Genomic DNA, 648 nt, shown 5'->3' with positions numbered 1-648 from the left:
AGATCATGCTACGGAATTAATAATTCAGCTCCATATCTCCAATTACATCTTACAGTCATATAATTTTTCATCATCGGGTTTCCCACGGCCTCAATGCACATACTCATCATAAAATAAGGGTCTACAGGAAGTGGTTACTTTCTCAACCGGCTGGAACATTCACAACTTGGGAAAACCTATCTCAAGCTTTTCTAGCAAGGTATTTTCCACCAGCAAAAATTGCAAAACTGAGGCTTGAGCTCAAGACCTTCAGACAAAAGGAAGGAGAATCAGTCTATAACGCATGGGAAAGATACAAAGACCTGCAGAGGGAATGTCCACACCATGGCATTGAAGATTCGCTATTAGTGCAAAATTTCTATAATGGATTACTACCCTCTACAAGGGGCACAGTTGATTCAGTTGCAAAGGGTGATCTAATGGAGAAAATAGTGCCACAAGCACTTGAACTTCTAAAAAGGGTTGCATACCATAATTATGAGTGGTCAAATGAAAGAGGAAATGCAAGGAAAACTGTATGTCACACCCTACTCCCCTGTAAGATGCAACATGATCCCGTAGTACACCTAATGAATTACCGTACTTCGCCTACCGATAACCCATTAGATATACTACAAGGGATTTTAAAACAATTTCCATGAAATTTAA

The 648-nt window shown here is 39.5% G+C and overlaps 1 non-coding gene across 1 annotated transcript; it reads right to left on the bottom strand.

The window, feature by feature from the left end:
* Positions 1–224: 224 nt before the first annotated feature.
* Positions 225–331, bottom strand: LOC131172395 (small nucleolar RNA R71). Its single transcript, XR_009142874.1, has one exon. It is a non-coding gene; the product is annotated as a small nucleolar RNA R71 (small nucleolar RNA).
* Between the last annotated feature and the right edge of the window lie 317 nt (positions 332–648).

Source organism: Hevea brasiliensis, chromosome 13 (genome assembly GCF_030052815.1).
Source record: "Hevea brasiliensis isolate MT/VB/25A 57/8 chromosome 13, ASM3005281v1, whole genome shotgun sequence".
Classification (NCBI taxonomy): domain Eukaryota; kingdom Viridiplantae; phylum Streptophyta; class Magnoliopsida; order Malpighiales; family Euphorbiaceae; genus Hevea; species Hevea brasiliensis.
This window is presented reverse-complemented; position numbering and strand designations above follow the sequence as displayed.